This window comes from Dipodomys spectabilis, unplaced genomic scaffold, assembly GCF_019054845.1.
Source record: "Dipodomys spectabilis isolate Male_0828 unplaced genomic scaffold, ASM1905484v1 ptg000167l, whole genome shotgun sequence".
Classification (NCBI taxonomy): Eukaryota; Metazoa; Chordata; class Mammalia; order Rodentia; family Heteromyidae; genus Dipodomys; species Dipodomys spectabilis.
In genome coordinates this window covers 260,015-269,167 of record NW_024870844.1, presented here as the reverse complement: position 1 = coordinate 269,167, position 9,153 = coordinate 260,015, and the positions used below count along the sequence as shown (strand labels likewise).

The following is a 9,153-nucleotide window of genomic DNA, read 5'->3' as shown; positions in this document are numbered from 1 at the left end:
TGTCAGTATAACTTGTGGAGGAGATGGGGAAAAACAAGTCGTTTAAGGATACAGGTGGACCTGTTGCAACAACGAGAAGTACAAGTTGTCATGTCCAAAACGAGCTTTACAACGTTGGTATGGGGGGCGGGGGAGGAGAAGGATTGGGATTGGGGGGGAGGGGGGAGGCTGGGAAGGGATGAGAAGGGTAAACAAAGGAGGAGGCTGCAATGCTTGGTAAGAAATGTACGCATTATCCTGCCCATGTAATTGTAACCCCTCTGTACAGTATGTTCACAAATAAAATAAAATAAAATTTAAAAAAAACAAAACAAAACAAAACAAAGTTGATTGTCTCAGGTTATTTGTCACAGCAATGGAAAGCTGTCTAAGAAATAACCCTTTCTGAAATCCAGGTATGCGAAAAATTATGAGCTTAGAATCAGAAAGACTTAGGTTTCAGTGTAAGGCATCTGCTATGCCTACAACTTTAGGCATAGTACTTAAATACTGCTTCCTATACAAGTAAGCAAGCACAAACCTAAAGGGGAAGACTGTTGGGGTAACTCAATGAAAGAATTTCTGAAAGTTGTCTCATGGAACTACACAAAGTCCATGTGCAAGAACTGTTTAGCCCCTTAAAAAGGTATCACCTTGATCTTCCTAGCACCTTGGATGGTAAAAAAACATAGTATGTTACACATGTTGGTGAAACTGAGACAAGGGGAAGCTAAATATGACTCCTACCCTTCAGAACGTTAACATAAAACTTTTTAATCTTGCCATGTCCTCTGAATATGTTCCTCCAGCCCCAAGGATTTTTTATTTACAAGTTTCACCCACGTACTTGACAAATACTAGGCATACATTAATATTCTTGAAAGACGTCTCCCATCTAAGTACTGGCCAGGCCTGATCTCACTTAGTTTATCAGATCAGGTGTGTTCAAGATAGCACAGCCACAGAGTTGAAGTGAAATACTTGTCCACAGGGAGTTTGTTGCTTCTTTTGAAGAGGCTAAGTAAGGAGAGTGGAGAAAAAGTACCTATTATTTTTTTTAATTTAATTTAATTTTATTTGAGAACACACTGTACAGAGGGGTTACAATTACATGGGCAGGATAATGCATACATTCCTTACCAAGCATTGCAGCCTCCTCCTTTGGTTTACCCTTCACCTCCCTTCCCAGCCTCCCCCCTCCCCCCCAATCCCAATCCTTCTCCTTCCCCCCCTCCCCCCCCCCCCCCCCCCCCCCGCACCGACGTTGTAAAGCTCGTATTGGACATGTCAACTTGTACTTCTCATTGTTGCAACAAACAGGTCAGTACCTATTATTTTTAATATTTAAAGTGATCCAACACTTTTTTAACAGTGAACTTAGATGCAGACATCTCTTAAAGCTATAAATGGTTTAGTAAGGCCTGTTAAACTTCAACGTCATAATCACACTAGGCCACAGTGGCTCATTTCCTAAGCTCAAGATGATATGCCTTTTGATCAAGGAGAGCCAGGCTAATGGGGCCTGTGATTTATCAGCCTTCCAGAAAAACCACAGATCGCATTCAACTCTGACTCAATTACATTTACAGCTTTTTTAGACTAAACATCAATTCCCTTGATGTTAAAAAAAACCAGTTGATAATGAATAAAGAACAGGGTTCCCTTTCTAACTACAGTGTGTTTCTTTACAAATATTCCCCAAGGGCTCTTAATTACCTATAACTCATATTGTACTCAGACTGGGACACATTTTCCCTAAGGCCTACTCAATCTAGTAACACATTAGACACTGGGAACATGAATTAATTCCCTTATACTATTCACTGCCTTCTATTTCCAAAGAGCAAGTAGCTCAGTGCTAATGAGGTCAAAGTCCCAGGTCTGATTCTCATGGGCACAAATGATTATCACTCTCTTCTTTAGACATATAAATATCGCTAAACCTTGTCAGTTCTGACTTTTTATCTTCTGGACAAATTCTTGTAGAATAAAAGAAGTTATTTCCTTGGGTCTCAATGCCCTGCTCCATAAAATAATAACAATAAACATATCTTGCTAAGCACAAAGAAATATCCAAGAAAATAATTTACATAGATGTCTATGGTATCAATATAGGAAAGTGAGGGAGAGGAGGAGGAAAAATTGAATAAGATGTATTTGATACCAGTGTGCCTCTGTCATTTTTATAATAATGACACCCTAATATTTTTCTCAGTGAGCCACCTTTTTTCCATTTTGTGCTTTAAATGATTTCATCCTTTCCCTCTGTTCAGAGGTAACTCCAGGTCATAGGCTTCAACAATCAACTTCAGTACAGTTTGGGAAACGGTGATTATTTCAGGCTTGGTATAAACTGATAGCAATCCAAAGCCAATCTCAGAACTTTCCTGAAGCAACTGGTCAAGGAGCCTTCTCCATCAACTTGGAAAGTGAAAAAGTATAGCCAAAGTATTTTGAAAGCATCATTATTTTCAGCCTCCATTTAAAAAGAAGCAAAATAAATATTGCACAATCTAGGTATGTACAGAACTAGCTCCTAACAGCATTGTCTCAGCACCTGGATCTAGCTACATCTGAAAGCAACATTTTTGTGGCCAGTCCATAAATTTTCCTTTTCCTTAAAGCCAATTTAGAGTTGAGCTTCTATCCCTGAGACTGGACTGTCCTTTTAGAAAGTAGGAAAAGCAGATTATTTTGAGTGAAGTAAGCCAAGAACAAAGAGACAAATGGTATATGGTCTCCCTGATATGTGGATGCTAAAGCCAAAATACTAAAAGATCTGGCAAACAGGACTCAAGAAACAAAAGACAGCACCCATTTTGTCATATCATTGCTAAATGACTCCATGTTCTGGACCATATATATGGTAGATATATGCAAGCAACAGAGGGAAGCCAGGAGGAGGAACAGAATAAGTGGGAGCAACTCACACTAAGCAAAAGGAGAGAAATGTAAACATCACCTGATGTGGAAAAAATAACTTGTATTGTCAGAGCTCATAAAATTCACAAACTGTATAGACCATGATAATGACAATTTGCCTTGTGAAAATTAAAATGTGTTTGTGACTCTAAGTATCGCTATTCCATAATACTGTAAAATATGTGAAATTTATGTAATCACCTAATCTCAAAGAAAAAAAAGTGAGAGAAGGGATGAGTTAAGAGAGATGGGTAACAATGTTGTCAGACACTTTGTACTCATATACAGTTTTGTAGAATGGGAACTTCTTGGTACAACTACTTACAGATAATAATAAAAAATAAAATTAAATAAAATATGCCCTGAGCTTCACAAAAAAGAAAAGAAAGTAGGAAAAAAGACCAAATCCAGCACAGTACATGGAAAAAAGAGAGAATAAAAGTTTCACACAGGCAGAACACATTCAAATCTTTATCTTTCTAACAACTAGTATTATAATTAGTGTTGAGCAAGTTATTTCATTACTCTGAGCCTTATCGATGCATATGTCAAATGAGGAGACAGCTACCATGTAGAGTGGCATGAAGGATTAAATAAAATAAAAGGTATTAAGAGTGTAGCACATTGTATGCACTCCATATACTATTTGCTATTCCCAGTAACCTCATTCATACCCCAAAATGAGAGTGAATCAGACTTGCTCCCAATTATGGGGCCCTTGAGGCTGTCAGCCTACAAACTGAGTTCCAGGTTCACTTTTCCATTCATTTGAGTTCCTTCACAGTGTGACTAACTAGATTACTATCTCTAACCAGCTGCAGTTATTGTTTCATTCTCCATAAAACCCAGAATCTTTTTATCAGCATGAGCATTTTAAAATAATGAGACCGGGTGGTGTTCTGCAGCAGGCAGAATATCACAAGAGGTGGTGAAATACAGCAAAAGAAAATCCTGCAGGAGGTCTCCTTCTTCTGAGAGTTTTGTAAAGCATGCATCTATTAACAAGAGCACTGATTATGCCTTTCCAAAAACAATTTATCAAAAAAAAAATAAACAAGGAAATTCTAGGGAATTCAGGGATGCAATGTTTAAAAGGAAAGAAAGACAATGGGGAGTCTTTAAATATTAAAAGAGAAACTGGACTTAGAGATGGTAGTTCTTTATTTCTGGGCTCCTGATGTTCACCCAGCCCCATGTGCACTTAATGTGCAACCCTCAATCTCCTATAAGGTGGATATTCTTTTTTTTCTTCCACTGATGAGGATGCTAAGCATCAGAAAGCTCTGAAAAGTTAGAGCTTGTCTATGGTCACATCTGCTACTCTCCAAATCCATTAGTAACTCCTGGTGCCATATCATCACCCTCATTCTCTTGGCCTTGGAGCTGTTGTCTCTGCTTCTATTCAGGTTTGATGCTCTATGTCCTGAACAGCATCTAAAATGCTCTTTAAAAAAAAAAAAAAGCACAAATAATAGCTGGATGCTGGTGGCTCACGCCTGTAATCCTAGCTACTCAGGAGGCTGAGATCTGAGGATCCTGGTTCAAAGCCAGCCTGGGCAAGGAAAATGCACGAAACTCTTATCTCCAATTAACCACCAGAAAACGAAGTGGCACTATGTCTCAATTAATAGAGTGCTTGCTTTGAGCTGAAGAGGTCAGGGACAGTGCTCAGGCTCAGAGTTCAAGCCCATCGACCGACAAAAAAAAAAGCAAATAATAGTAACTTAGACAATCCTATACTCTGAATCATGCAATGGCTCTGAAAAAAGTTATAAGTTGTTTTTTTTTTTTTTTCAAAACTAAGCATACCATATGAGCCAGTGAATATACTCTTGGCATTCATCCAAGAAAAATAAAAATTTATGTTCACATGTATGGCTATATACAAGTATTCATATTAGCTAGATAGCTATTATGAATTGTATAAGTATATATGAATTACATGTAATACATGAACTATTAAAAATATTTATTATAATAAAAAGTTGGGATGGGCCTTGAGATGTGGCTTAGTGATGAAGCACTTGCCCACCATTCACAGGACACTGGGTTCAATCCTCAGCACTGAAAAAAAAAAGGACAAACCTTTATGTTATATCATTCCCATGTTCCAGTACTTAGCAGTGAAAGGAAGCAAGTTATTAATGCATGACAACTTGGATGTTGCAAATAAAATGTAATACTCTATAAAATTCCAAACATATGATATTTTGGAAATGGTAAAATTGCAGAAATGAGGAACAGAATAGTGATTGTCAGGATGATTGTGGGATGAAGGTAGAAAGGGCACAAATGTTGACAATAAAAGAGCAACAAGAAGCCATATATGCGTGGCTCACACTTATAATCTTAGCTACTCAGGAGGCTGAGATCTGAGGCTTGCACTTCAAAGCCAGCCCAGGCAAGAAAATTAATGAGACTCTTATCTCCAATGAACCACCAAATAAATTTAAGTGGAGCTATAGCTCTACTGGTAGAGCACTAACCTTGAGCACAAAGGCTCAGGGATAGTGCACAGGGCCTGAGTTCAAGCCCCAAAACTGGCACCAAAAAAAAAAAGCAACAAGAGAACTCATTGCTATGGTAGAATTGTTCTATGTCTTGCTGTGCTGGTGGATTCACAACTTTACTTAGGAAATAAAATTGCACAGAATACATACCCATAAATATACACATGCACACACAGTCTCTTTTAAATGAGTACAATTAAAACTAGAAAAATCTAAAGACTTGAAAAAATTATATTAAGTGAAGAAAGCCAGCTCCAAAGAAACATCCCATAGTTTCCCTTTTCTCTTTTTTTTTTTTTTCCTCTGGAAACAGTGGCATTTTATACAAATATAAAGTTATTTACCTTTCAACCTACAACTCTAATAAAGACACTCAATTTAGCAAATATGTCTCTAAACGAATTTTAACAATATACAATCATGACATAATCTGTTAGTTAAAAGTCTTCAAGAAAGTTTACAGTACCTACAACAAAATTTATAGATGCCTACAATAATTTGCAGATGATTTAGTTACACATATTGCTTAAGAAATACCATTAATACAAATGTATGATTTATAATATCCCCATTATAGCAAGAAAAGAATATTATTAAAATAAGTATTTAGGTATTTATTATCCCAAGTATTTAAGTGACTCTTCTCTTATGACATCAGAATATTACCGAGGCTGGGAAAGTGACTCAGTGGTACAGTGCTTGCCTCACATGCATGAGGCCCTGGGTTCGATTCCTCAGCACGACATAAGCAGAAAAAGCTGGAAGTGGCGCTGTGGCTCAAGTGGTAGAGCAAGCGCTAGCCTTGAGCTGAAGAGCTGAGGGACAGTGCCCAGGCCCAGAGTTCAGGCCCCTCGACCAACCAAAAAAAAAAAAAAAAGTGGTAAAAGAAGAACTTCATTAGCTTAAAGACCAATAAAGAGCTTCCAGGCAGCTCAAAGTAAAACCTAGCGATCCTACAAAATAAAGGGAACAGCAGCAATCTCTGAGCATCCCTATACATAGTTATGAGGATTCCACCTCTGTTTTTTGGACCTTTAGTAAATTTCTTTTTACAAAATTAAAGTACAAACACACTTTAGCTGGATGTGGTGGTGTGGTGGGAGGCACTTGGGAAGCTGGGGCAGAAGGATCATGAGTTTGAGTCCAGCTGCATTGCACAGTAGACCCATCAAAAACCGTAAAAAACACTTATTAGAGTCTCTCTGGCCCTCGCTTTCAAGATGACCAAAAAAAGGAGGAACAATGGTCGAGCCAAAACGGGCCGCGGCCACGTGCAGCCTATCCGCTGCACAAATTGCCCGGTACGTGCCCAAGGACAAGGCCATTAACAAGTTTGTCATTCGGAACGTAGTAGAGGCCGCCACCGTCAGGGACATTTCCGAAGCGTGTCTTCGACGCTTATGTGCTTCCAAGCTCTATGTAAAGCTCCATTACTGCGTGAGTTGTGCCACTCACAGCAAGGTCGTCACGAATCGATCTCGTGAAGCCCGGAAGGACCGAACACCCCCACCCCAATTTAGACCTGCTGGTGCTGCTCCACGACCTCCACCAAAACCAATGTAAGGAGCTGGATAGTTCCAGACTTCAGAAAAGCTGTCTTCTAGGGACAACAAAAACAAATAAAATGGAAATTATACTTAAAAAAAAAAACACTACTATCCCCGTTTGGTTTTCACCTGTTTGCATGTCTCAGATAAGAAATTTTATCATTAAGTATATATTAAAATTTAACAACTTTTTAACTCACAAAGTGTTCATTGTAAGTATGAATAATCTACAAGAATAGTACATAAACAGAGAGTTTTGAGGTAGGCTAACATTTCCTGTGTTCTACACATCAAAATGCAAAGATCTCTGTTACATATATAAATGTAAGATACAGCTATTACAAGATAATACATATATATATACCACTGAAAATTCTGATAAGGTTTCTAATGACACCATACTTCCTAACCCAACTCAGTAGAAAGAAAATAGAAACAGTATTTTATTTTTAAATAAAGTTCTTTTTTATTATTATTGTGAAAATACCGTACAGAAGGGTTACAATTATATGAGCAAGGTAATGAGTATATTTCTTATCAAGCATTGTTGCCTCCTCCTTTGTTTCCCCTTCCCATCCCTTCCCATCTCCCCCCCACACACACCTCACTACCCCCTTCCTTCCCCCAAGCCAAAGTTGTAAAGTTCCTTTTTCCACATAATGTCTTGTACATCTCATTGTTGCAATGGGTCCACCTGTATCTTTATTTAAAGAATTTGATTTTTCCCTTCCCCTCCACAAATTATACCAACATCAAATACAATGAAAACAGTGGTTATACCATGGGGGAGGGACATACAAAGCAACAAAGAAATCATCTTATAAATATGTTAGAAACAATCGCATGAAAGAAACACATTTGAGTCCTTATCTTGGGGTTCATTTCACATAATATCAACTTATCTGACCGTTTCTGCTTGTCTCAGATATATACTAGTAATTGCAAATAAGGGAAACCATGGGACCTATGTTTCTTTGGGCCAGCTTACTTCACTTCATATAATTTTTTCCAAGTCTTTCCATTTCCTAACAAATGGGGCAATGTCATTCTTTCTGATGGAGGCATAGAATTCTATTATTTACATATACCACATTTTCTTGGTCCATTCATCTACTGAGGGGCATCTGGGTTGGTTCCATATCTTAGCTATGGTAAATAATGCTGCAATAAACATAGCTATGTTCTTAAGTGGAAAAACAAACCCATCATTCCATTTTGTGATAATGATTGAGCTCTAAACCATTCAGAGTGTACAATTTCTGCAGTTCTTCCTCAATACAACAGACCACATAAACTTTTTCTCTATTTGGGAAGTCTGATGAATATTTTGTCTTAAAAATTGCTTTCCAAGATACAAGGTAGCCATGATAGTTAAGTTCTTCCTGCTGCCCACTTTACACCTTGTGTAACCATACAGGTTGGCACCTTGTAGTACCACATCCATAATAACCACAGCCAACCACTTGACTCTGAAGGAGAAGAGAGCATTGAAGGCAAATATCACCCCCAGCACTGAAAAGGCAATAAGTCCCAACCAAAAGATTCTTGATTCAGCTTCTGAAACAGTTTTATTATCTTGAAGAATTGCCTCTCTGGACTCAAACACCCAGTGGCTTTTTCCATCCTCATCAATATGATTCCGCCAATGGAGGCTGACCATTAGTCTATCTGTAACATTCTTCACAGCCCAAAAGTCACATGACAAAAACAAGATAACTGTCACCATACTGAGGAATTCACAGAGAAGACAGACTACAATTGCACTGACTCAAAAGAACAAATGGAAAAAGGATGCCACTGGATGTCTGACTTTAGTTTTTTTGGTCTATTTTGCTGTCTCCTCTTCTGCGTCAAACAGTGAAACATCTTCAGTGTCATCATTACTGTCCTGTGACAACATGGCGGCTCAGTGCCAGCATCACTCCATGGTTTCCCTTATTTTCAATAACTAGTATATGTCTAAGACAAGAAGAAAAGGTCAAAAGCTATGTGCATATGGCCATATAAGATGATGCTAAGCAAAATGAGCCCCAAGATAGGGACACAAGAGGTTTTATCTTTCTTGCTGTTTTTTTTGTATGTTCTTCCCCCATGGTATAACCCATTTTTGCTGTATTTGATTCCAGTGCCCTACAACTTATATATACATTTTTATAATTTGGGGAGGGAAAGGGTAATACCAAAATGCTGAAACA

General features: G+C 38.1%; 2 pseudogenes; one reads left to right on the top strand and one right to left on the bottom strand.

Annotated features, from left to right (window-relative positions):
* Positions 1-6,622: 6,622 nt before the first annotated feature.
* LOC122119417 lies at positions 6,623-7,016 on the top strand (annotated as a pseudogene).
* Positions 7,017-8,145: 1,129 nt separating this feature from the next.
* Positions 8,146-8,858, bottom strand: LOC122119416 (annotated as a pseudogene).
* Between the last annotated feature and the right edge of the window lie 295 nt (positions 8,859-9,153).